At 50.5% G+C, this 27655-nt stretch overlaps 1 protein-coding gene across 1 annotated transcript in view; it reads left to right on the top strand.

Annotated features, from left to right (window-relative positions):
- Nucleotides 1–22194: 22194 nt before the first annotated feature.
- The window catches only part of LOC123757292 (uncharacterized), a 48392-nt gene continuing 42931 nt past the window's right edge, over nucleotides 22195–27655 (top strand). The window contains exon 1 of the mRNA XM_069323877.1: nucleotides 22195–22340. The gene's annotated coding sequence lies outside the window, so the exon portion shown is untranslated. The remainder of the gene's footprint in view (nucleotides 22341–27655) is intronic.

Genomic DNA, 27655 nt, shown 5'->3' with positions numbered 1-27655 from the left:
GCTAAGGGTAGTGAACACCACGCTAAGGTTAGTGAACACCACGCTAAAAGTAGTGAACACCATGCTAAGGGTAGTGAACACCACGCCAAGGGTAGTAAACATGACGCCAAGGCTAGTGAACACTACGCTAAGGGTAGTGAACACCACGCTAAGGGTAGTGAACACCACGCCAAAAGTAGTGAACACCACGCGAAGTGAAGTAAACACCACGCCAAGGGTAGTGAACACTACGCCAAGGGTAGTGAACACTACGCTAAGGGTAGTGAATACAACGCCAAGGGTAGTGAACATGACATCAAGGATAGTGAACACCACGCTAAGGGTAGTGAACACAATGTCAAGGGTAGTGAACAGCACGCCAAGGGTAATGAACACCATGCCAAAGGTAGTGAACACCAAGCCAAGGGTAGTGAACACCACAACAAGGGTGGTGAACACCACACCAGGGGTAGTGAACACCACACCAAGGGTAGTGAACACCACGCTAAATGTATTGAACACATCGTCAAGGGTAGTGAACACCAAACTAAGGGTAGTGAACACCACACCAAGGGTGGTGAACACCACGCTAAGGGTAGTGAACACCACACCAAGGGTAGTAAACACCATGCCAAGGGTAGTGAACACCACACCAAGGGTAATGAGCACCATGCAAAGGGTAGTGAACACCACGCCAAGGGTAATTAACACCACACCATGGGTAGTGAACACCACACCAAGGGTAGTGAACACCACGCCAAGGGTAGTGAACACGCCAAGGGTAGTGAACACCATGCCAAGGTTAGTGAACACCTTGCCAAGGGTAGTGAACAACATGCTAAGGGTAGTGAACACCACGCAAGGGTAGTGAACACCACGCGAAGGGTAGTGAACACCATACAAAGGGGAGTGAACACCATGCCAAGGGTAGTGAACACCACGCCTAGGGTAGTGAACACCACGCCATGGGTAGTGAACACCATGCAAAGGGTAGTGAACACTATGCCAAGGGTAGTTAACACCACGCCAAGTGGAGTGAACACCACGCCAATGGGTAGTGAACATGACGCTAAGGGTAGTGAACACCACACCAAGTGGAGTGAACACCACGCCAATGGGTAGTGAACATGACGCTAAGGGTAGTGAACACCATGCTAAGGGTATTGAACACCACGCAATGGGTAGTGAACACCACGCCAAAAGTAGTGAACACCATGCTAAGGGTAGTGAACACCACGCCAAGGGTAGTAAACATGACGCCAAGGCAAGTGAACACCACGCCAAAAGTAGTGAACAGAACGCAAAGTGTAGTGAACACCACGCCAAAAGTAGTGAACATCATGCCAAGGGTAGTGAACACCACGCCAAAAGTAGTGAACACCACGCGAAGTGAAGTAAACACCACGCCAAGGGTAGTGAACACCACGCCAAGGGTAGTGAACACCACGCTAAGGGTAGTGAACACAACGCCAAGGGTAGTGAACATGACGTCAAGGGTAGTGAACACCACGCTAAGGGTAGTGAACACTACGCCAAAAGTAGTGAACACCACGCCAAGGGTAATGAACACCATGCCAAGGGTAGTGAACACCAAGCCAAGGGTAGTGAACACCACAACAAGGGTAGTGAACACCACACCAGGGGTAGTGAACACCACACCAAGGGTAGTGAACACCACGCCAAATGTATTGAACACCACGTCAAGGGTAGTGAACACCAAACTAAGGGTAGTGAACACCACACCAAGGGTGGTGAACACCACGCTAAGGGTAGTGAACACCACACCAAGGGTAGTAAACACCACTCTAAGGGTAGTGAACACAACGCTAAGGGTAGTGAACACCACACCAAGGGTAATGAGCACCGTGCAAAGGGTAGTGAACACCACGCCAAAGGTAGTTAACACCACACCATAGGTAGTGAACACCACACCAAGGGTAGTGAACACCACGCAGGGTAGTGAACACGCCAAGGGTAATGAACACCATGCCAAGGTTAGTGAACACCTTGCCAAGGGTAGTGAACAACATGCCAAGGGTAGTGAACACCACGCCAAGGGTAGTGAACACCATGCAAAGGGTAGTGAACACCATGCCAAGGGTAGTGAACACCACGCCATGGGTAGTGAACACCATGCAAAGGGTAGTGAACACCATGCCAAGTGTAATGAACACCACGCCAAGGGTAGTGAACACCACACCAAGGGTAGTGAACACCACACCAAGTGGAGTGCACACCACGCCAATGGTTCACTACCCTTGGCGTGGTGTTCACTACCCTTAGCATGGTGTTCACTACTTTTGGCGTGGTGTTCACTACCCTTAGCGTGGTGTTCACTACTTTTGGCGTGGTGTTCACTACCCTTTGCGTGGTGTTCACTACCCTTTGCATGGTGCTCATTACCCTTGGTGTGGTGTTCACTACCCTTAGCGTTGTGTTCACTTCACTTAGAGTGGTGTTTACTACCCTTGGTGTGGTGTTCACTACCCTTGGCGTTGTGTTCACTACCCTTGGTGTGGTGCTTACTACCCTTGGTGTGGTGTTCACTACCCTGGGCGAGGTGCTCAAAACCCATAGTTTGGTGTTCAAAACTCTTGACGTGGTGTTCAACACCTTTTGGCGTGGTGTTCACTACCCTTGGTGTGGTGTTCACTACCTTGGTGTGGTGTTCACTACCCTTGTTGTGGTGTTCACTACCCTTGGCTTGGTGTTCACTACCCTTGGCATGGTGTTCATTACCCTTGGCGTGGTGTTCACTACCCTTGGCATTGTGTTCACTACCCTTAGCGTGGTGTTCACTACCCTTGACGCCATGTTCACTACCCTTGACGTGGTGTTCACAACCTTTGGCGTGGTGTTCACTACCCTTGGCGTGGTGTTTACTTCACTTTGCGTGGTGTTCACTACCCTTAGCGTGGTGTTCACTACCCTTGGCGTGGTGTTCACTTACATTGGCGTGGTGTTCACTACACTTAACGTCATTTTCACTACCCTTGGCTTAGTCTTCATTACCGTTGGCGTGGTGTTCACTACCCTTGACGTCATGTTCACTACCCTTGTCGTGGTGTTCACTACCCTTTACGTGGTGTTCACTACCCTTGGCGTGGTGTTCACTACCCTTGGCATGGTGTTCACCACCCATGGCATGGTGATCACTACCCTTGGTGTGGTGTTCACTACCCTTGGCATGGTGTTCACCACCCATGGCATGGTGATCACTACCCTTGGTTTGGTGTTCACTACCCTTGGCATGGTGTTCACCACCAATGGCATGGTGATCACTACCCTTGGTGTGGTGTTCACTACCAATAGTCTGGTGTTCACCACCCATGGCATGGTGTTCACTACCCTTTGTGTGGTGTTCACTATCCTTATCGTGGTGTTCACTACGCTTGGCATGGTGATCACAACCCTTGGTGTGGTGTTCACTACCCTTGGCGTGTTGTTCACTACCCTTGGCGTGGTGTACACTACCCTTAGCGTGGTGTTCACTACCCTTAGCGTTGTGTTCACTACCCTTAGCGTCATGTTCACTACCCTTAGCATGGTGCTCACTACCCTTGGCGTGGTGTTCACAACCCTTGGCGTGTTGTTCACTACCCTTAGCGTGGTGTTTACTATCCTTACCGTGGTGTTCACTACCCTTTGCATTGCGATCACTACCATTCACGTGGTGTTCACTACCCTTAGCGTGGTGTTCACTACCCTTAGCGTCATGTTCACAACCCATTGGCGTGGTGTTCACTCCACTTGGTGTGGTGTTCACTACCCTTGGTGTGGTGTTCACTACCCTTGGTGTGGTGTTAACTACCCTTATTGTGGTGTTCACTACCCTTTGCATGGTGCTCATTACCCTTGGTGTGGTGTTCACTACCCTTAGCGTTGTGTTCACTACATTTAGAGTGGTGTTTACTACCCTTGGTGTGGTGTTCACTACCCTTGGCGTTGTGTTCACTACCCTTGGTGTGGTGCTTACTACCCTTAGTGTGGTGTTCACTACCCTTGGCGAGGTGCTCAAAACCCATAGTTTGGTGGTCAAAACCCTTGACGTGGTGTTCAACACCTTTTGGCGTGGTGTTCACTACCCTTGGTGTGGTGTTCACTACCCTTGGTGTGGTGTTCACTACCCTTGTTGTGGTGTTCACTACCCTTGGCTTGGTGTTCACTACCCATGGCATGGTGTTCATTACCCTTGGCGTGGTGTTCACTACCCTTGGCATTGTGTTCACTACCCTTAGCGTGGAGTTCACTACCCTTGACGTCATGTTCACTACCCTTGACGTGGTGTTCACAACCTTTGGCGTGGTGTTCACTACCCTTGGCGTGGTGTTTACTTCACTTGGCGTGGTGTTCACTACCCTTAGCGTGGTGTTCACTACCCTTGGCGTGGTGTTCACTTACCTTGGCGTGGTGTTCACTACACTTAACGTCATTTTCACTACCCTTGGCGTGGTCTTCACTACCCTTGGCGTGGTGTTCACTACCCTTGACGTCATGTTCACTACCCTTGTCGTGGTGTTCACTACCCTTTACGTGGTGTTCACTACCCTTGGCGTAGTGTTCACTACCCTTGGCATGGTGTTCACCACCCATTGCATGGTGATCACTACCCTTGGTGTGGTGTTCACTACCCTTGGCATGGTGTTCACCACCCATGGCATGGTGATCACTACCCTTGGTTTGGTGTTCACTACCCTTGGCATGGTGTTCACCACCAATGGCATGGTGATCACTCCCCCTGGTGTGGTGTTCACTACCCATGGCGTGGTGTTCACCACCCATGGCATGGTGTTCACTATCCTTGGTGTGGTGTTCACTAACCTTATCGTGGTGTTCACTACGCTTGGCATGGTGATCACAACCCTTGGTGTGGTGTTCACTACCCTTGGCGTGTTGTTCACTACCCTTGGCTTGGTGTACACTACCCTTAGCGTGGTGTTCACTACCCTTAGCGTTGTGTTCACTACCCTTAGCGTCATGTTCACTACACTTAGCATGGTGCTCACTACCCTTGGTGTAGTGTTCACAACCCTTGGCGTGTTGTTCACAACCCTTAGCGTGGTGTTCACTATCCTTACCGTGGTGTTCACTACCCTTTGCATTGCGATCACTACCATTGACGTGGTGTTCACAACCCTTAGCGTGGTGTTCACTACCCTTACCGTGGTGTTCAGTACACTTGGCGTGGTGTTCACTACCCTTGACGTCATGTTCACTACCCTTGGCGTGGTGTTCAATACCCTTGGCATCGTGTTCACCACCTATGGCATGGTGATCACTACCCATGGTGTGGTGTGCTCTACCCTTAGCGTGGTGTTCACCACCCTTGGCGTGGTGTTCACTACCCTTAGTTTGGTGTTCACTACCCTTAACGTGGTGTTCACTACATTTGGAGTGGTGTTCACTACCCTTGGCGTGTTGTTCACTACCCTTAGCGTTGTGTTCACTACCCTTTGAGTGGTGTTTACTACCCTTGGTGTGGTGTTCACTACCCTTAGCGTGGTGTTCACCACCCTTGGTGTGGTGTTCACTACCCTTAGTTTGGTGTTCACTACCCTTGACGTGGTGTTCAATACATTTGGCGTGGTGTTAAATACCCTTGGTGTGGTGTTCACTACCCCTGGTGTGGTGTTCACTACCCTTGTTGTGGTGTTCACTACCCTTGGCGTGGTGTTCACTACCCTTGGCATGGTGTTCATTACCCTTGGCGTGCTGTTCACTCCCCTTGACGTCATGTTCACTACCCTTGGCGTAGTGTTCACTACCCTTAGCGTGGTGTTCACTACCCTTGGCGTGGTGTTCACTACCCTTGGCATGGTGTTTACTTCACTTCGCGTGGTGTACACTACTTTTGGCGTGGTGTTCACTACCCTTAGCATGGTGTTCACTACTTTTGGCGTGGTGTTCACTATCCTTAGCGTGGTGTTCAATACCCTTAACATGGTGTTCACTACCCTTAGCGTCATGTTCACTACCCATTGGCGTGGTGTTCATTCCACTTGGTGTGGTGTTCACTACCCTTAGCTTTATGTTCACTACCCATTGGCGTGGTGTTCACTCCACTTGGCGTGGTGTTAACTACTCTTGGCATGGTGTTCACTACCCTTTGCATGGTGTTCACTACCCATTGCGTGGTGTTCACTACCCTTGGCGTGGTGTTCACTACCCTTACCATGGTGTTCACTACCCTTTGCATGGTGTTCACTAACCATCGCGTGGTGTTCACTACCCTTGGCGTGGTGTTCACTACCCTTAGCATGTTGTTCACTACCCTTGGCAAGGTGTTCACTAACCTTGGCATGGTGTTCACTACCCTTGGCGTGTTCACTACCCTTGGCGTGGTGTTCACTACCCTTGGTGTGGTGTTCACTACCCATGGTGTGGTGTTAACTACCCTTGGCGTGGTGTTCACTACCCTTTGCATGGTGCTCATTACCCTTGGTGTGGTGTTCACTACCCTTAGCGTTGTGTTCACTACCATTAAAGTGGTGTTCTCCACCCTTGGTGTGGTGTTCACTACCCTTAGTTTGGTGTTCACTACCCTTGACGTGGTGTTCAATTCATTTGGCTTAGTGTTCACTACCCTTGGTGTGGTGTTCACTACCCCTGGTGTGGTGTTCACTACCCTTGTTGTGGTGTTCACTACCCTTGGCTTGGTGTTCACTACCCTTGGCATGGTGTTCATTACCCTTGCGTGCTGTTCACTACCCTTGATGTCATGTTCATTACCCTTGGCGTTGTGTTCACTACCCTTAGCGTGGTGTTCACTACCCTTCGCGTGGTGTTCACTACCCTTGGCGTGGTGTTCACTACCCTTAGCGTAGTGTTCACTAGCCTTGGCGTCATGTTTACTACCCTTAGCATGGTGTTCACTACTTTTAGCGTGGTGTTCACTACCCTTAGCGTGGTGTTCACTACCCTTAGCGTGGTGTTCACTACCCTTAGCGTCATGTTCAAAACCCATTGGCGTTGTGTTCACTCCACTTGGTGTGGTGTTCACTACCCTTGGTGTGGTGTTCACTACCATTGGTGTGGTGTTAACTACCCTTATTGTGGTGTTCACTACCCTTTGCATGGTGCCCATTACCCTTTGATGTGGTGTTCACTACCCTTAGCTTTGTGTTCACTACACTTAGCGTGGTGTTCACTACCCTTGGCGTGGTGTTCACTACCCTTGGCCTGGTGTTTACTTTACTTCGCGTGGTGTTCACTACTTTTGGCGTGGTGTTCACTACCCTTGGCGTGGTGTTCACTACCATTAGCGTAGTGTTCACTAGCCTTGGCGTCATGTTTACTACCCTTGGCGTGGTGTTCACTACCCTTAGCATTGTGTTCACTACTTTTGGCGTGGTGTTCACTACCCTTAGCGTGGTATTCACTACCCTTAGCGTGGTGTTCACTACCCTTAGCGTCATGTTCACAACCCATTGGCGTGGTGTTCACTCCACTTGGTGTGGTGTTCACTACCCTTGGTGTGGTGTTCACTACCCTTGGTGTGGTGTTAACTACCCTTATTGTGGTGTTCACTACCCTTTGCATGGTGCTCATTTCCCTTGGTGTGGTGCTTACTACCCTTGGTGTGGTGTTCACTACCCTTGGTGTGGTGTTCACTACCCTTGTTGTGGTGTTCACTACCCTTGGCTTGGTGTTCACTATCCTTAGCATGGTGTTCATTACCCTTGGCGTGGTTTTCACTACCCTTGACATTGTGTTCACTACCCTTAGCGTGGTGTTCACTACCCTTGACGTCGTGTTCATTACCTTTGGCGTGGTGTTCACTACCCTTGGCGTGGTGTTTACTTCACTTGGCATGGTGTTCACTACCCTTGGCGTGGTGTTCACTACCCTTGGCGTGGTGTTCACTTACCTTGGCGTGGTGTTCACTACACTTAACGTCATTTTCACTACCTTTGGCGTGGTCTTCACTACCCTTGGCGTGGTGTTCACTACCCTTGACGTCATGTTCACTACCCTTGTCGTGGTGTTGACTACCCTTGGCGTGTTGTTCACTACCCTTGGCGTGGTGTTCACTACCCTTGGCATGGTGTTCACCACCCATTGCATGGTGATCACTACCCTTGGTGTGGTGTTCACTACCCTTGGCATGGTGTTCACCACCAATGGCATGGTGATCACTACCCTTGGTGTGGTGTTCACTACCCTTGGGGTGGTGTTCACCACCCATGGCATGGTGTTCACTACCCTTTGTGTGGTGTTCACTACCCTTATCGTGGTGTTCACTACGGTTGGCATGGTGATCACAACCCTTGGTGTGGTGTTGACTACCCTTAGCGTCATGTTCACTAACCTTAGCATGGTGCTCACTACCCATGGTGTGGTGTTAACTACCCTTGGCGTGGTGTTCACTACCCTTTGCATGGTGCTCATTACCCTTGGTGTGGTGTTCACTACCCTTAGCGTTGTGTTCACTACCATTAGAGTGGTGTTCACCACCCTTGGTGTGGTGTTCACTACCCTTAGTTTGGTGTTCACTACCCTTGACGTGGTGTTCAATTCATTTGGCTTAGTGTTCACTACCCTTGGTGTGGTGTTCACTACCCCTGGTGTGGTGTTCACTACCCTTGTTGTGGTGTTCACTACCCTTGGCTTGGTGTTCACTACCCTTGGCATGGTGTTCATTACCCTTGCGTGCTGTTCACTACCCTTGATGTCATGTTCATTACCCTTGGCGTTGTGTTCACTACCCTTAGCGTGGTGTTCACTACCCTTCGCGTGGTGTTCACTACCCTTGGCGTGGTGTTCACTACCCTTAGCGTAGTGTTCACTAGCCTTGGCGTCATGTTTACTACCCTTAGCATGGTTTTCACTACTTTTAGCGTGGTGTTCACTACCCTTAGCGTGGTGTTCACTACCCTTAGCGTGGTGTTCACTACCCTTAGCGTCATGTTCAAAACCCATTGGCGTTGTGTTCACTCCACTTGGTGTGGTGTTCACTACCCTTGGTGTGGTGTTCACTACCATTGGTGTGGTGTTAACTACCCTTATTGTGGTGTTCACTACCCTTTGCATGGTGCTCATTACCCTTTGATGTGGTGTTCACTACCCTTAGCTTTGTGTTCACTACACTTAGCGTGGTGTTCACTACCCTTGGCGTGGTGTTCACTACCCTTGGCCTGGTGTTTACTTTACTTCGCGTGGTGTTCACTACTTTTGGCGTGGTGTTCACTACCCTTGGCGTGGTGTTCACTACCATTAGCGTAGTGTTCACTAGCCTTGGCGTCATGTTTACTACCCTTGGCGTGGTGTTCACTACCCTTAGCATTGTGTTCACTACTTTTGGCGTGGTGTTCACTACCCTTAGCGTGGTATTCACTACCCTTAGCGTGGTGTTCACTACCCTTAGCGTCATGTTCACAACCCATTGGCGTGGTGTTCACTCCACTTGGTGTGGTGTTCACTACCCTTGGTGTGGTGTTCACTACCCTTGGTGTGGTGTTAACTACCCTTATTGTGGTGTTCACTACCCTTTGCATGGTGCTCATTTCCCTTGGTGTGGTGCTTACTACCCTTGGTGTGGTGTTCACTACCCTTGGTGTGGTGTTCACTACCCTTGTTGTGGTGTTCACTACCCTTGGCTTGGTGTTCACTATCCTTGGCATGGTGTTCATTACCCTTGGCGTGGTTTTCACTACCCTTGACATTGTGTTCACTACCCTTAGCGTGGTGTTCACTACCCTTGACGTCGTGTTCATTACCTTTGGCGTGGTGTTCACTACCCTTGGCGTGGTGTTTACTTCACTTGGCATGGTGTTCACTACCCTTGGCGTGGTGTTCACTACCCTTGGCGTGGTGTTCACTTACCTTGGCGTGGTGTTCACTACACTTAACGTCATTTTCACTACCTTTGGCGTGGTCTTCACTACCCTTGGCGTGGTGTTCACTACCCTTGACGTCATGTTCACAACCCTTGTCGTGGTGTTGACTACCCTTGGCGTGTTGTTCACTACCCTTGGCCTGGTGTTCACTACCCTTGGCATGGTGTTCACCACCCATGGCATGGTGATCACTACCCTTGGTGTGGTGTTCACTACCCTTGGCATGGTGTTCACCACCAATGGCATGGTGATCACTACCCTTGGTGTGGTGTTCACTACCCTTGGGGTGGTGTTCACCACCCATGGCATGGTGTTCACTACCCTTTGTGTGGTGTTCACTACCCTTATCGTGGTGTTCACTACGGTTGGCATGGTGATCACAACCCTTGGTGTGGTGTTGACTACCCTTAGCGTCATGTTCACTAACCTTAGCATGGTGCTCACTACCCTTAGTGTGGTGTTCACTACCCTTGGCGTGTTGTTCACTACCCTTAGCGTGGTGTTCCCTTACCGTGGTGTTCACTACCCTTTGCTATGCGATCACTACCCTTGACGTGGTGTTCACTACCCTTAGCGTGGTGTTCACTACCCTTACCGTGGTGTTCACTACCCTTGGCATAGTGTTCACTACCCTTGACGTGGTGTTCACTACCCTTGGCGTGGTGTTCACTACCCTTGACGTCATGTTCACTACCCTTGCCGTGGTGTTCACTACCCTTTACGTGGAGTTCACTACTCCTGGCATGGTGTTCACTACCTTAGATGTGGTGTTCACTACCCTTGGCGTGGTGTTCACTACCCTTGGCATCGTGTTCACCACCCATGGCATGGTGATCACTACCCTTGGTGTGGTGTTCACTACCCTTGGCGTGGTGTTCACTACCCTTGGCGTGTTGTTCACTGGCCTTGGTGTGATGTTCACCACTCTTGGCATGGTGTTCACTACCCTTGGCGTGGTGTACACTACTCTTGGCATGGTGTTCACTACCCTTATTGTGGTCTTCACTACTCTTGGCGTGGTGTTCACTACCCTTTGCGTGTTGTTCACTACATTTGGTGTGGCTGTTCACTACCCTTGGCGTGTTGTTCATTACCCTTGGCGTGGTGTTCACTACTCTTGGCATGGTGTTCACTACCCTTAGCGTGGTGTACACTACCCTTGGCGTGGTGTTCACTACCCATGGCGTGTTGTTCTCTACCCTTGGCGTGGTGTTCACTACTCTTGGCATGGTGTTCACTACCCTTGGCGTGGTGTACACTACCCTTGGTGTGGTGTTCACTACCCTTGGCGTGTTGTTCACTACCCTTAGGGTGGTGTTTACTACCCTTGGCGTGGTGTTCACTACCCTTAGCGTTGTGTTCACTACCCTTAGATTCATGTTCACTACCCTTAGCATGGTGTTCTCTACCCTTGGTGTGGTGTTCACTACCCTTGGTGTGGTGTTCACTACCCTTGGCGTGTTGTTCACTACCCTTAGCGTGATGTTCACTCCACTTGATGTGTGGTGTTCACTACCTTTAGCATGGTGTTCACTACCCTTAGCATGCTGTTCACTACCCTTAGCATGGTGTTCACTACTTTTGGCGTGGTGTTCACTACCCTAAGCGTGGTGTTCACTACTTTTGGCGTGGTGTTCACTACCCTTAGCGTGGTGTTCACTACCCTTTGCATGGTGTTCACTATCCCTTGGCGTGGTGTTCACTACCCTTGGCCTGGAGTTCACTACCCTTTGGCATGTTGTTCACTACCCTTGGCAAGGTGTTCACTAACCTTGGCATGGTGTTCACTTACCCTTGGCGTGTTCACTACGCTTGGCGTGGTGTTCACTACCCTTGGTGTGGTGTTCACTACCCATGGTGTGGTGTTAACTACCCTTGGCGTGGTGTTCACTACCCTTTGCATGGTGCTTATTACCCTTGGTGTGGTGTTCACTACCCTTAGCGTTGTGTTCACTACCCTTAGAGTGGTGTTTACCACCCTTGGTGTGGTGTTCACTACCCTTAGCGTGGTGTTCACCACCCTTGGCGTGGTGTTCACTACCCTTACTTTGGTGTTCACTACCCTTGACGTGGTATTCACTACATTTGGCGTGGTGTTCACTACCCTTGGTGTGGTGTTCACTACCCCTGGTGTGGTGTTCACTACCCTTGTTGTGGTGTTCACTATCCTTGTTCTGGTGTTCACTACCCTTGGCTTGGTGTTCACTACCCTTGGCATGGTGTTCATTACCCTTGGCGTGCTAGTTCACTACCCTTGACATTGTGTTCACTACCCTTAGCGTAGGTGTTCACTACCCTTGACGTCATGTTCACTACCTTTGGCGTTGTGTTCACTACCCTTAGCGTGGTGTTCATTACCCTTCGCGTGGTGTTCACTACCCTTGGCGTGGTGTTTACTTCACTTGGCGTGGTGTTCACCTACTTTTGGCGTGGTGTTCACTACCTTTAGCGTAGTGTTCACTAGCCTTGGCGTCATGTTTACTACCCTTGGCGTGGTGTTCACTACCCTTAGCATGGTGTTCACTACTTTTGGCGTGGTGTTCACTACCCTTAGCGTGGTGTTTACTACCCTTAGCGTTGTGTTCACTACCCTTAGCGTCATGTTCACAACCCATTGGCGTGGTGTTCACTCCAATTGGTGTGGTGTTCACTACCCTTGGTGTGGTGTTCACTACCCTTGGTGTGGTGTTAACTACCCATATTGTGGTGTTCACTACCCTTTGCATGGTGCTCATTACCCTTGGTGTGGTGTTCACTACCCTTAGCGTTGTGTTCACTACACATTAGAGTGGTGTTCACTACCCTTGGCGTTGTGTTCACTACCCTTGGTGTGGTGTTTATTACCCATGGTGTGGTGTTCACTACCCTTGGCGTGGTGTTCACTACCCATAGTTTGGTGTTCACTACCCTTGACGTGGTGTTCACTACATTTGGCTTGGTCTTCACTACCCTTGGTGTGGTGTTCACTACCCTTGGTGTGGTGTTCACTACCCTTGTTGTGGTGTTCACTACCCTTGGCTTGGTATTCACTACCCTTGACATGGTGTTCATTACCCTTGGCGTGGTGTTCACTACCCCTGGCATTAGTGTTCACTACCCTTAGCGTGGTGTTCACTACCCTTGACGTCATGTTCACTACCCTTGGCTTGGTGTTCACTACTTTTGGCGTGGTGTTCACTACCCTTGGCGTGGTGTTTACTTCACTTGGCGTGGTGTTCACTACCCTTGGTGTGGTGTTCACTACCCTTGGCGTGGTGTTCACTTACCTTGGCGTGGTGTTCACTACCCTTAACGTTATTTTCATTACCCTTGGCGTGGTCTTCACTACCCTTGGCGTTGTGTTCACTACCCTTGACGTCATGTTCACTACCCTTGACGTGGTGTTCACTACCCTTTACGTGGTGTTCACTACCCTTGGCGTGGTGTTCACTACCCTTTACGTTGTGTTCACTACCCTTGGCGTGGTGTTCACTACCCTTGGCATGGTGTTCACCACCCATGGAATGGTGATCACTTCCCTTGGTGTGGTGTTCACTACCCTTGGCATGGTGTTCACCACCCATAGCATGGTGTTCTCTACTCTAGACGTGGTGTTCACTACCCTTGGCGTGGTGTTCACTACCCTTGGCATTGTGTTCACCACCCATGGCATGGTGATCACTACCCTTGGTGTGGTGTTCACTACCCTTGGCGTGGTGTTCACTACCCTTTAGGTGGTGTTCACTACCCTTGGCGTGGTGTTCACCACCCATGGCATGGTGTTCACTACCCTTGGCGTGGTGTTCACTACCCTTGGCGTGTTGTTCACTACTCTTGGTGTGGTGTACACTACCCTTGGCGTGGTGTTCACTACCCTTAGCGTTGTGTTCACTACCCTTAGCGTCATGTTCACTACCCTTAGCATGGTGCTCACTACCCTCGGTGTGGTGTTCACTACCCTTAGCGTGGTGTTCACTACACTTACCGTGGTGTTCACTAACCTTGGCATTGCGATCACTACTCTTGACGTGGTGTTCACTACCCTTAGCATGGTGTTCACTAACCTTGGCATCGTGTTCACCACCCATGGCATGGTGATCACTACCCATGGTGTGGTGTGCACTACCCTTAGCGTGGTATTCACCACCCTTGGCGTGGTGTTCACTACACTTAGTTTGGTGTTCACTAGCCTTGACGTGGTGTTCACTACATATAGCGTGGTGTTCACTACCCTTGGCGTGTTGTTCACTACCCTTAGCGTGGTGTTCACCATCCTTGGCGTGGTGTTCACTACCCTTAGTTTGGTGTTCACTACTCTTGACGTGGTGTTCACTACATTTAGCGTGGTGTTCACTACCCTTGCCGTGTTGTTCACTACCCTTGGCGTGTTGTTCACTACCCTTGGCGTGTTGTTCACTACCCTTGGCGTGGTGTACACTACCCTTGGCGTGTTGTTCACTACCCTCGGTGTGGTGTTCACTACCCTTGGCGTGGTGTACACTACCCTTGGCGTAGTGTACACTACCCTTAGCGTTGTGTTCACTACCCTAAGCGTCATGTTCACTACCCTTGGTGTGGTGTTCACTACCCCCTAGCGTGGTGTTCACTACCCTTGGTGTGGTGTTCACTACCCTTGGTGTGGTGTTCACTACCCTTGGTGTGGTGTTCACAACCCTTGGCGTGGTGTTCACTACCCTTGGCGTGGTGTTCACTACCCTTGGTGTGGTGTTCACTACCCTTGGCGTAGTGTTCACTACTCATGACGTGGTGTTCACTACCCTTGGCGTTGTATTCACTCCCCTTGATGTGTGTTGTTCACTACCCTTGGTGTGGTGTTCACTACCCTTGGCGTGTTGTTCACTACCCTTGGCGTGGTGTTCACTACTCGTGGCATGGTGTTCACTACCCTTGGCGTGGTGTACACTACCCTTGGCGTGGTGTTCACTACCCATGGCGTGTTGTTCACTACCTTCTGCGTGGTGTTCACTACCCTTGGCGTGTTGTTCACTACCCTTGGTGTGGTGTTCACTACTCTTGGCTTGGTGTTCACTACCCTTGGCGTGGTGTTCACTACCCTTGGTGTGGTGTACACTACCCTTGGCGTGGTGTACACTACCCTTGGCGTGGTGTTCACTACCCTTAGCGTTGTGTTCACTACCCTTAGATTCATGTTCACCACCCTTAGCATGGTGCTCACTACCTTTGGTGTGGTGTTCACTACCCTTGGTGTGGTGTTCACTCCCCTTGATGTGTGATGTTCACTACCCTTGGCATGGTGTTCACTACTTTTTGCGTGGTGTTCACTACCCTTGGCATGGTGTTCACTACTTGTGGCGTGGTGTTCACTACTTTTGGCGAGGTGTTTATTTCCCTTGGTGTGGTGTTCACTACCCTTGGCGTGTTGTTCACTACCCTTTACGTGGTGTTCACTACTCTTGGCATGGTGTTCCCTACCCTTGACGTGGTGTTCACTACCCTTCGCATGGTGTTCACCACCCATGGCATGGTGATCACTACCCTTGGTGTGGTGTTCACTACCCTTGGCGTGGTGTTCACTACCCTTGGCGTGTTGTTCACTACCCTTGGTGTGGTGTTCACTACTCTTGGCATGGTGTTCACTACCCTTGGCGTGGTGTTCACTACCCTTGGCGTGTTGTTCACTACCCTTGGTGTGGTGTTCACTACTCTTGGCATGGTGTTCACTACCCTTGGCGTAGTTTTCACTACCCTTGGCGTGATGTTCACTACTCTTGGCGTGTTGTTCACTACCCTTGGTGTGGTGTTCACTACCCTTGGCGTGTTGTTCACTTACCCTTGGCGTGGTGTTCACTACTCGTGGCATGGTGTTCACTACCCTTGGCGTGGTGTACACTACCCTTGGCGTGGTGTTCACTACCCATGGCGTGTTGTTCACTACCTTCTGCGTGGTGTTCACTACCCTTGGCGTGTTGTTCACTACCCTTGGTGTGGTGTTCACTACTCTTGGCTTGGTGTTCACTACCCTTGGCGTGGTGTTCACTACCCTTGGTGTGGTGTACACTACCCTTGGCGTGGTGTACACTACCCTTGGCGTGGTGTTCACTACCCTTAGCCTTGTGTTCACTACCCTTAGATTCATGTTCACCACCCTTAGCATGGTGCTCACTACCTTTGGTGTGGTGTTCACTACCCTTGGTGTGGTGTTCACTACCCTTGGCGTGTTGTTCACTACCCTTGGCGTGGTGTTCACTACCCTTACCGTGGTGTTCACTACCCTTGGCGTCATGTTTACTACCCTTGGCGTGGTGTTCACTACCCTTAGCGTGGTGTTCACTACCCTTAGCGTCATGTTCACTACCCATTGGTGTGGTGTTCACTCCACTTGGTGGGGTGTTCACTACCCTTAGCGTGGTGTTCACTACCCTTGGCGTGGTGTACACTACCCTTGGCGTGGTGTACACTACCCTTGGCTGGTGTACACTACCTTTGGCGTGGTGTACACTACCCTTGGCGTGGTGTACACTACCCTTGGCGTGGTGTACACTACCCTTGGCGTGGTGTACACTACCCTTGGCGTGCTGTACACTACCCTTGGCGTGGTGTACACTACCCTTGGCGTGGTGTACACTACCCTTGGCGTGGTGTGCACTACCCTTGGCGTGGTGTACACTACCCTTGGCGTGGTGTACACTACCCTTGGCGTGGTGTACACTACCCTTGGCGTGGTGTACACTACCCTTGGCGTGGTGTACACTACCTTTGGCGTGGTGTACACTACCCTTGGCGTGGTGTACACTACCCTTGGCGTGGTGTACACTACCCTTGGCGTGGTGTACACTACCCTTGGCGTGGTGTACACTACCCTTGGCGTGGTGTACACTACCCTTGGCGTGGTGTACACTACCCTTGGCGTGGTGTACACTACCCTTGGCGTGGTGTACACTACCCTTGGTGTGGTGTTCACTACCCTTAGCGTTGTGTACACCACCCCCCACCCCCCACCCTACAGCCCATACACATACACTCGCTGCTCAACTCAACACCCATACCTCCATCGCTCCCTCCATTCATCAATCCCTCCCTCAAATCATCCATCTATTCATCCTTCCATCCCTCCTTCCAGCCTTCCGTCAATCCATCTCCATCCTCTCCTTCCCAGCCTCCCTCCCTGGCTCCCTCCCAGCCTCTGCCTGCCTGCTTCCCTCCCTGGCTCCCTCCCATGCTCTGCCTGCCTGCCTCCCTCCCAAGCTCTGCCTGCCTGCCTCCCTTCGTGCCTGTCTCCCTCCGTGCCTGTCTCCCTCCGTGCCTGCCTCCCTTCGTGCCTGTCTCCCTCCGTGCCTGTCTCCTTCCCAGCCTGTCCCTGCCTGCCTCCCTCCCAAGCTCTGCCTGTCTGCCTCCCTCCCAAGCATTGCCTGCCGGCCGGCCTCTCCCTCCCTCCCTGCCTACATCCCAGCCTCTCCCTGCCTGCCTCCCTCCCAAGCTCTGCCTGCCTGCCTCCCTCCCTGCCTCTTCCTGCTTGCCTGCCTACATTTCAGCCTCTCCATCCCTACCTGCCTGCCAATCCACCCACAAGTCAGCCATCACTGACACAATGAGTGCATTTGAAGCCGACATGGTGCACGGATTTACAGTCTCCGTGGTGTAGTGGTAAGACACTCGCCTGGCGTTCCGCGAGCGCTATGTCATGGGTTCGTATCCTGGCCGGGGAGGATTTACTGGGCGCAATTCCTTAACTGTAGCCTCTGTTTAACGCAACAGTAAAATGTGTACTTGGATGAAAAAACGATTCTTCGCGGCAGGGGATCGTATTCCAGGGACCATAGGATTAAGGACTTGCCCGAAACGCTACGCGTACTAGTGGCTGTACATGAATGTAACAACTCTTGTATATATCTCAAAAAAAAAAAAAAAAAAAAAAAAAAAAGATATGTCCAACAAAATCACGTTATGAACACTCCAGCCTCTTGACAAATCAAAACATAGTGTTAAAATTAAAGTTGCCGTAATTTTAGTGTACAATAGTTTTCATAAACTGTATTGTAGTACTCAATATACAACAGAACTACTCAACACAGTGTTAACGCCATAATACACTACAGTATGTATTTACTGTACATCATTTACAACTCCATAAGACTTCAAGATGGACATAACTTCAACAATAAGGTAAATAACAAATGTAACACAGTATGTGTTAGTAGAGTAGTAATATATAGGTACAGTATATAATATGATAATGCATTTTTATTGTCTACAAGAAAAAAAAAGACACTGACGCAAACGCCTCCTGAAGGTCACCCTCTTGCAACGAATCCAACGCTATATATTGTACTATATATATATATATATATATATATATATATATATATATATATATATATATATATATATATATATATATATATATATATATATATATATATATATATATATATATATATATATATATATATATATATATATAGTACAACCTCGATTCAACGTACTATATAGGACCAACCCCAGTTTGTTGGAGCGTTGGATTCGTTGCAAGAGGGTGACCTTCAGGAGGCGTTTGCGTCAGTGTCTTTTTTTTTCTTGTAGACAATAAAAATGCATTATCATATTATATACTGTACCTATATATTACTACTCTACTAACACATACTGTGTTACATTTGTTTTTGAAATGTTTTTTCGACTACTTAACCTAACTAACCTAACCTAACCTACCTTTTTCGGCTACCTAACCGAACCTAACTTATAAAGATAGATTAGGTTAGGTTAGGTAGGGTTGGTTAGGTTCGGTCATATATCTACGTTAATTTTAACTCCAATAAAAAAAAATTGACCTCATTCATAATGAAATGGGTAGCTTTATCAATTCATAAGAAAAAAATTAGAGAAAATATATTAATTCAGGAAAACTTTGCTTATTAGGCAAATCGGGCCTTGCATAGTAGGCAGAGAAGTGCGTTCTGGCTACTAGGTACGACATATATATATATATATATATATATATATATATATATATATATATATATATATATATATATATATATATATATATATATACATACATATATATATATATATATTAGTATATTTTGGTAGCAGTCTTTCCTGTAGACATATATTATTAAATATGACCGAAAAAGTAAGATTAATAATTCTAACACGAATTTTCTCAATCTTTCGTACATTGCGCTTCACTGATGGAGGTAAATCAAAAATCACTTCTCCAAAATTCATTTTTATTTCTAGTCTGACGCGACACGGGCGCGTTTCGTAAAACTTATTACATTTTCAAAGACTTCACAAATACACAACTGATTAGAACTTGCGTTTCCCTGATTTTATATCTACATTTGAGTGAGGTGGGAAGGGTGATGTGGCATTACATTTGAGTGAGGTGGGAAGGATGATGTGGCATTACATTTGAGTGAGGTGGGAAGGATGATGTGGCATTAACACAAGACAGAACACTAGGGGATATTAATAGGGTATTAAAAGTATCAACACAAGACAGAACAGAAACAATGGGTATTGAATAGAAGTGTTTGTAGAAAGCCTATTGGTCCATATTTCTTGATGCTTCTATATTGGAGCGGAGTCTTGAGGTGGGTAGAATATAGTTGTGCAATAATTGGCTGTTGATTGCTGGTGTTGACTTCTTGATGTGTAGTGCCTCGCAAACGTCAAGCCGCCTGCTATCGCTGTATCTATCGATGATTTCTGTGTTGTTTACTAGGATTTCTCTGGCGATGGTTTGGTTATGGGAAGAGATTATATGTTCCTTAATGGAGCCCTGTTGTTTATGCATCGTTAAACGCCTAGAAAGAGATGTTGTTGTCTTGCCTATATACTGGGTTTTTTGGAGCTTACAGTCCCCAAGTGGGCATTTGAAGGCATAGACGACGTTAGTCTCTTTTAAAGCGTTCTGTTTCGTGTCTGGAGAGTTTCTCATGAGTAGGCTGGCCGTTTTTCTGGTTTTATAGTAAATCGTCAGTTGTATCCTCTGATTTTTGTCTGTAGGGATAACGTTTCTATTAACAATATCTTTCAGGACCCTTTCCTCTGTTTTATGAGCTGTGATTTAGGGAGTGGGTAGGCAGGGAGAGTGTGGAGGGAGTGGGTAGGCAGGGAGACTAGAAATAAAAATGAATTTTGGAGAAGTGATTTTTGATTTACCTCCATCAGTGAAGCGCAATGTACGAAAGATTGAGAAAATTCGTGTTAGAATTATTAATCTTACTTTTTCGGTCATATTTAATAATATATATATATATATATATATATATATATATATATATATATATATATATATATATATATATATATATATATATATATATATATATATATATATATATATATATACATATATATATATATATATATATATATATATATATATATATATATATATATATATATATATATATATATATATATATATACATATATATATATATATATATATATATATATATATATATATATATATATATATATATATATATATATATATATGTCGTACCTAATAGCCAGAACGCACTTCTCAGCCAACTATGCATGGCCCAATTTGCCTAATAAGCCAAGTTTTAATGAATTAATGTTTTTTCGACTACCTAACCTACCTAACCTAACCTAACCTAACTTTTTCTGCTACCTAACCTAACCTAACCGATAGAGATAGGTTAGGTTAGGTTAGGTAGGGTTGGTTAGGTTCGGTCATATATCTACGTTAATTTTAACTTCAATAAAAAAAAATTGACCTCATACATAATGAAATGGGTAGCTTTATCACTTCATAAGGAAAAAATTAGAAAAAATATATTAATTCAGGAAAACTTGGCTTATTAGGCAAATCGGGCCTTGCATAGTAGGCTGACAAGTGCGTTCTGGCTATTAGGTACGACATATATATATATATATATATATATATATATATATATATATATATATATATATATATATATATATGTCGTACCTAGTAGCCAGAACGCACTTCTCAGCCTACTATGCAAGGCCCGATTTGCCTAATAAGCCAAGTTTTCCTGAATTAATATATTTTCTCTAATTTTTTTCTTATGAAATGATAAAGCTACCCATTTCATTATGTATGAGGTCAATTTTTTTGGGGGGAGTTAAAATTAACGTAGATATATGACCGAACCTAACCAACCCTACCTAACCTAACCTAATCTATCTATATAGGTTAGGTTAGGTTAGGTAGCCAAAAAAGTTAGGTTAGGTTAGGTTAGGTAGGTTAGGTCATCGAAAAACAATTAATTCATGAAAACTTGGCCTATTAGGCAAATTTGGCCATGCATAGTAGGCTGAGAAGTGCGTTCTGGCTACTAGGTACGACATATATATATATATATATATATATATATATATATATATATATATATATATATATATATATATATATATATATATATATATATATATATATATATATATATGTCGTACCTAGTAGCCAGAACTCACTTTTTGGCCTACTATTCAAGGCCCGATTTGCCTAATAAGCCAAGTCTTCCTGAATTAATATATTTTTTCTAATTTTTTTCTTATGAAATGATAAAGCTACCCATTTCATTATGTATGAGGTCAATTTTTTTTATTGGAGTTAAAATTAACGTAGATATATGACCGAACCTAACCAACCCTACCTAACCTAACCTAACCTATCTTTATAGGTTAGGTTTGGTTAGGTAGCCGAAAAAGTTAGGTTAGGTTAGGTTAGGTAGGTTAGGTAGTCGAAAAACAATTAATTCATGAAAACTTGGCTTATTAGGCAAATCGGGCCTTGAATAGTAGGCCAAAAAGTGAGTTCTGGCTACTAGGTACGACATATATATATATATATATATATATATATATATATATATGTCGTACCTAGTAGCCAGAACTCACTTCTCAGCCTACTATTCAAGGCCCGATTTGCCTAATAAGCCAAGTTTTCCTGAATTAATATATTTACTATAATTTTTTTCTTATGAAATGATAAAGCAACCCTTTTCTCTATGTATGAGGTCAATTTTTTTTTATTGGAGTTAAAATTAACGTAGATATATGACCGAACCTAACCAACCCTACCTAACCTAACCTAACCTATATTTATAGGTAAGGTTAGGTTAGGTAGCCAAAAAAAGCTAGGTTAGGTTAGGTTAGGTAGGTTAGGTAGACGAAAAAACATTAATTCATGAAAACTTGGCTTATTAGGCAAATCGGGCCTTGAATAGTAGGCTGAGAAGTGCGTTCTGGCTATTAGGTACGACATATATATATATATATATATATATATATATATATAAAAAGTACCGTCGACAGAGCCATCTAACGACTGACGGCACAAACACAAACCGCCATACGGTAACACAGCGCAGATTATTCCCAAAGTTTCCTGACCGATTGTTGGAGGTCTATTCCGCCGCACCTAGTGTGGACGCTGGTAGCTGACGGCTCCCTGTAACTGCGTGTTCCTGGCGCAGACCTCTCCACTTCGCTGGCTCCTTGCCTTTGTCTCTGGAAGCAGCTGGACCCTTCATTTAATTGAATTTTTAGTTAATCATACTGGTAAGATATTGCTTCGGTTCACACTGAGATGTGCTGCAAAGTGCAAACATTACAGAGCTCGGCTCAGTACGGCTCGGTACTATACAGTGAGGCAGGGAGAGAGTGGAGGGAGGGCGGGGAGTGGGTAGGCAGGGTGAGTGTGGAGGGAGTGGGTAGGCAGGGAGAGAGTGGAGGGAGGGCGGGGAGTGGGTAGGCAGGCAGGGAGAGAGTGGAGGGAGGGCGGGGAGTGGGTAGGCAGGGAGAGAGTGGAGGGAGGGCGGGGAGTGGGTAGGCAGGGAGAGTGTGGAGGGAGTGGGTAGGCAGGGAGAGTGTGGAGGGAGTGGGTAGGCAGGGAGAGTGTGGAGGGAGTGGGTAGGCAGGGAGAGTGTGGAGGGAGTGGGTAGGCAGGGAGAGTGTTTAGGGAGTGGGTAGGCAGGGAGAGTGTGGAGGGAGTGGGTAGGCAGGGAGAGTGTGGAGGGAGTGGGTAGGCAGGGAGAGTGTGGAGGGAGTGGGAAGGCAGGGAGAGTGTGGAGGGAGTGGGTAGGCAGGGAGAGAGTGGAGGGAGTGGGTAGGCAGGGAGAGAGTGGAGGGAGTGGGTAGGCAGGGAGAGAGTGGAGGGAGTGGGTAGGCAGGGAGAGAGTGGAGGGAGTGGGTAGGCAGGGAGAGAGTGGAGGGAGTGGGTAGGCAGGGAGAGAGTGGAGGGAGTGGGTAGGCAGGGAGAGAGTGGAGGGAGTGGGTAGGCAGGGAGAGAGTGGAGGGAGTGGGTAGGCAGGGAGAGAGTGGAGGGAGTGGGTAGGCAGGGAGAGAGTGGAGGGAGTGGGTAGGCAGGGAGAGAGTGGAGGGAGTGGGTAGGCAGGGAGAGAGTGGAGGGAGTGGGTAGGCAGGGAGAGAGTGGAGGGAGTGGGTAGGCAGGGAGAGAGTGGAGGGAGTGGGTAGGCAGGGAGAGAGTGGAGGGAGTGGGTAGGCAGGGAGAGAGTGGAGGGAGTGGGTAGGCAGGGAGAGAGTGGAGGGAGTGGGTAGGCAGGGAGAGAGTGGAGGGAGTGGGTAGGCAGGGAGAGAGTGGAGGGAGTGGGTAGGCAGGGAGAGAGTGGAGGGAGTGGGTAGGCAGGGAGAGAGTGGAGGGAGTGGGTAGGCAGGGAGAGAGTGGAGGGAGTGGGTAGGCAGGGAGAGAGTGGAGGGAGTGGGTAGGCAGGGAGAGAGTGGAGGGAGTGGGTAGGCAGGGAGAGAGTGGAGGGAGTGGGTAGGCAGGGAGAGAGTGGAGGGAGTGGGTAGGCAGGGAGAGAGTGGAGGGAGTGGGTAGGCAGGGAGAGAGTGGAGGGAGTGGGTAGGCAGGGAGAGAGTGGAGGGAGTGGGTAGGCAGGGAGAGAGTGGAGGGAGTGGGTAGGCAGGGAGAGAGTGGAGGGAGTGGGTAGGCAGGGAGAGAGTGGAGGGAGTGGGTAGGCAGGGAGAGAGTGGAGGGAGTGGGTAGGCAGGGAGAGAGTGGAGGGAGTGGGTAGGCAGGGAGGGAGTGGGTAGGCAGGGAGAGAGTGGAGGGAGTGGGTAGGCAGGGAGAGAGTGGAGGGAGGGCGGGGAGTGGGTAGGCAGGGAGTGGGTAGGCAGGGAGAGAGTGGAGGGAGGGCGGGGAGTGGGTGGGTAGGCAGGGAGAGAGTGGAGGGAGGGCGGGGAGTGGGTAGGCAGGGTGAGTGTGGAGGGAGTGGGTAGGCAGGGAGAGAGTGGAGGGAGTGGGTAGGCAGGGAGAGAGTGGAGGGAGTGGGTAGGCAGGGAGAGAGTGGAGGGAGTGGGTAGGCAGGGAGAGAGTGGAGGGAGTGGGTAGGCAGGGAGAGAGTGGAGGGAGTGGGTAGGCAGGGAGTGGGAAGGCAGGGAGGGAGTGGGAAGGCAGGGAGGGAGTGGGTAGGCAGGGAGGGAGTGGGTAGGCAGGGAGAGAGTGGAGGGAGTGGGTGGGCAGGGAGAGAGTGGAGGGAGTGGGTGGGCAGGGAGAGAGTGGAGGGAGTGGGTGGGCAGGGAGAGAGTGGAGGGAGTGGGTGGGCAGGGAGAGAGTGGAGGGAGTGGGTAGGCGGGGAGAGAGTGGAGGGAGTGGGTAGGCAGGGAGAGAGTGGGTAGGCAGGGAGAGAGTGGGTAGGCAGGGAGAGAGTGGGTAGGCCGGGAGAGAGTGGGTAGGCCGGGAGAGAGTGGGTAGGCCGGGAGAGAGTGGGTAGGCCGGGAGAGAGTGGGTAGTCCGGGAGAGAGTGGGTAGTCCGGGAGAGAGTGGGTAGTCCGGGAGAGAGTGGGTAGTCCGGGAGAGAGTGGGTAGTCCGGGAGAGAGTGGGTAGGCCGGGAGAGAGTGGGTAGGCCGGGAGAGAGTGGGTAGGCCGGGAGAGAGTGGGTAGGCCGGGAGAGAGTGGGTAGGCCGGGAGAGAGTGGGTAGGCCGGGAGAGAGTGGGTAGGCCGGGAGAGAGTGGGTAGGCCGGGAGAGAGTGGGTAGGCCGGGAGAGAGTGGGTAGGCCGGGAGAGAGTGGGTAGGCCGGGAGAGAGAGGGTAGGCAGGGAGAGGGTAGGCAGGGAGAGGGTAGGCAGGGAGAGTGTGGAGGGAGTGGGTAGGCAGGGAGAGTGTGGAGGGAGTGGGTGGGCAGGGAGAGAGTGGAGGGAGTGGGTGGGCAGGGAGAGAGTGGAGGGAGTGGGTGGGCAGGGAGAGAGTGGAGGGAGTGGGTAGGCGGGGAGGGAGTGGGTAGGCAGGGAGAGAGTGGGTAGGCAGGGAGAGAGTGGGTAGGCAGGGAGAGAGTGGGTAGGCAGGGAGAGAGTGGGTAGGCAGGGAGAGAGTGGGTAGGCAGGGAGAGAGTGGGTAGGCAGGGAGAGAGTGGGTAGGCAGGGAGAGAGTGGGTAGGCAGGGAGAGAGTGGGTAGGCAGGGAGAGAGTGGGTAGGCAGGGAGAGAGTGGGTAGGCAGGGAGAGAGTGGGTAGGCAGGGAGAGAGTGGGTAGGCAGGGAGAGAGTGGGTAGGCAGGGAGAGAGTGGGTAGGCAGGGAGAGAGTGGGTAGGCAGGGAGAGAGTGGGTAGGCAGGGAGAGAGTGGGTAGGCAGGGAGAGAGTGGGTAGGCAGGCAGGGAGAGGGTAGGCAGGCAGGGAGAGGGTAGGCAGGCAGGGAGAGGGTAGGCAGGCAGGGAGAGGGTAGGCAGGCAGGGAGAGGGTAGGCAGGGAGAGGGTAGGCAGGGAGAGAGTGGTGGGAGGGCGGGGAGTGGGTAGGCAGGGAGTGGGTAGGCAGGGAGAGAGTGGTGGGAGGGCGGGGAGTGGGTAGGCAGGGAGAGAGTGGTGGGAGGACGGGGAGTGGGTAGGCAGGGAGAGAGTGGTGGGAGGACGGGGAGTGGGTAGGCAGGGAGTGGGTAGGCAGGGAGTGGGTAGGCAGGGAGTGGGTAGGCAGGGAGTGGGTAGGCAGGGAGTGGGTAGGCAGGGAGTGGGTAGGCAGGGAGTGGGTAGGCAGGGAGTGGGTAGGCAGGGAGTGGGTAGGCAGGGAGTGGGTAGGCAGGGAGTGGGTAGGCAGGGAGTGGGTAGGCAGGGAGTGGGTAGGCAGGGAGAGGGTGATGGGAGGGCGGGGAGTGGGTAGGCAGGGAGTGTGGAGGGAGGGCGGGGAGTGGGTTGGCAGGGAGAGAGTGGGTAGGAAGGGAGAGAGTGGGTAGGCAGGGAGAGAGTGGGTAGGCAGGGAGAGAGTGGGTAGGCAGGGAGAGAGTGGAGGGTGGGCGGGGAGAGGGTAGGCGGGGAGAGGGTAGGCGGGGAGAGGGTAGGCGGGGAGAGGGTAGGCGGGGAGAGGGTAGGCGGGGAGAGGGTAGGCGGGGAGAGGGTAGGCGGGGAGAGGGTAGGCGGGGAGAGGGTAGGCGGGGAGAGGGTAGGCGGGGAGAGGGTAGGCGGGGAGAGGGTAGGCAGGGAGAGGGTAGGCAGGGAGAGGGTAGGCAGGGAGAGAGTGGTGGGAGGACGGGGAGTGGGTAGGCAGGGAGTGGGTAGGCAGGGAGTGGGTAGGCAGGGAGTGGGTAGGCAGGGAGTGGGTAGGCAGGGAGTGGGTAGGCAGGGAGAGAGTGATGGGAGGGCGGGGAGTGGGTTGGCAGGGAGAGAGTGGAGGGAGGGCGGGGAGTGGGTAGGAAGGGAGAGAGTGGGTAGGAAAGGAGAGAGTGGGTAGGCAGGGAGAGTGTGGGTAGGCAGGGAGAGTGTGGGTAGGCAGGGAGAGTGTGGAGGGAGGGCGGGGAGTGGGTAGGCGGGGAGTGGGTAGGCGGGGAGTGGGTAGGCGGGGAGTGGGTAGGCGGGGAGTGGGTAGGCGGGGAGTGGGTAGGCGGGGAGTGGGTAGGCGGGGAGTGGGTAGGCGGGGAGAGAGTGGTGGGAGGGCGGGGAGTGGGTAGGCAGGGAGTGGGTAGGCAGGGAGTGGGTAGGCAGGGAGTGGGTAGGCAGGGAGTGGGTAGGCAGGGAGTGGGTAGGCAGGGAGTGGGTAGGCAGGGAGTGGGTAGGCAGGGAGTGGGTAGGCAGGGAGTGGGTAGGCAGGGAGAGGGTAGGCAGGGAGAGAGTGGTGGGAGGACGGGGAGTGGGTAGGCAGGGAGTGGGTAGGAAGGGAGTGTGGAGGGAGGGCGGGGAGTGGGTAGGCAGGGTGAGTGTTGAGGGAGGGCGGGGAGTGTTGAGGCAGGATGAGAATGGAGGGAGGAACGAGGGTAGGTAGGCTCGGAGTGTGTGTGTTTTGGGAGGAAGGTTGGTGGGTAGGCGGGGAGAGAGTGAGTGGATGGAGGACGAAGAATAGGTAGGTAGAGATAGTGTGGAGGACCGGGGAGAGGTTGACACTGACTGGGGGGTGCGTGTGTGTGTGTGCTGCTGACACTGACCGGGTGTTGGGTGGTGAGTGTGTGCTGCTGACACTGACCGGGTGTTGGGTGGTGTGTGTGTGCTGGTGACACTGACCGGGTGTTGGGTGGTGTGTGTGTGTGCTGGTGACACTGACCGGGTGTTGGCTGGTGTGTGTGTGCTGGTGACACTGACCGGGTGTTGGGTGGTGAGTGTGAGTGCTGGTGACACTGACCGAGTGTTGGGTGGTGAGTGTGTGCTGGTGACACTGACCGGGTGTTGGCTGGTGTGTGTGTGCTGGTGACACTGACCGGGTGTTGGGTGGTGAGTGTGAGTGCTGGTGACACTGACCGAGTGTTGGGTGGTGAGTGTGTGCTGGTGACACTGACCGGGTGTTGGCTGGTGTGTGTGTGCTGGTGACACTGACCGGGTGTTGGGTGGTGAGTGTGAGTGCTGGTGACACTGACCGAGTGTTGGGTGGTGAGTGTGTGCTGGTGACACTGACCGGGTGTTGGCTGGTGTGTGTGTGCTGGTGACACTGACAGGGTG

The sequence above is a fragment of the Procambarus clarkii genome, chromosome 13 (genome assembly GCF_040958095.1).
Source record: "Procambarus clarkii isolate CNS0578487 chromosome 13, FALCON_Pclarkii_2.0, whole genome shotgun sequence".
NCBI classification, from domain to species: Eukaryota; Metazoa; Arthropoda; class Malacostraca; order Decapoda; family Cambaridae; genus Procambarus; species Procambarus clarkii.
Note: the sequence above shows the minus strand (reverse complement) of the source record. Positions and strands in the feature narration are given on the sequence as shown.